This window comes from Phytophthora parasitica (assembly GCF_000247585.1).
Source record: "Phytophthora parasitica INRA-310 unplaced genomic scaffold supercont2.4, whole genome shotgun sequence".
NCBI lineage: Eukaryota > Oomycota > Peronosporomycetes > Peronosporales > Peronosporaceae > Phytophthora > Phytophthora nicotianae.
In genome coordinates, this window is record NW_008648990.1 from 957,853 (window position 1) to 958,473 (window position 621).

Here is a 621-nt window from a genome sequence, read left to right on the forward strand (position 1 = left end):
ATACAGAGCCATTGTTGTTGCGATCTTTACTGTAAAACACTGCTACCTTGGAGGTTAAAGGGAGAGTAAACTGTTTGGTTAGGGGAGGTCTTTGATTGGTGCTGCCTATGGGCGAATTATATCGCAAAGTGGTTGTTAAGCACGCATGCGTCCGAAAAACGCTTCGGTTGAGAACGGGCCTTAACGATGGTTTATGACAGTTGCTCGATTTTTTTTAGGTATCGACGCTGGTTCATATCAGGCAATTGATTGAGACTTGGATCACGCTATCAACTATGTAAGGTCCGACATAATTCGGGCATAAGCAAGTTTGGTAGACGGATAGTAGGCCGAAGGTGACATAAATGCCCGTCCACCATCCATGTGGTGAACTGTGGCCAGCATTTCGTTTTCTTTACAAAGGCAAGTCCTCTGATAGAATCAAGTCGTGCTTTGCCCGAAAGGATCAGAAATTTAGCGAAGATCTATGCTCCGATTTTTCGAAATTATGTTTTAAAGCTGCTGAATTATTCCCTCCATTGTTAGCAAAGTATCAGTTTAGAAAACTATAAGAAGATTGTTGAGTCAGTATGTCACTAGCCATTGGCGATTAAGCTCCAGCGACCTCAAAAGACCCCCCCC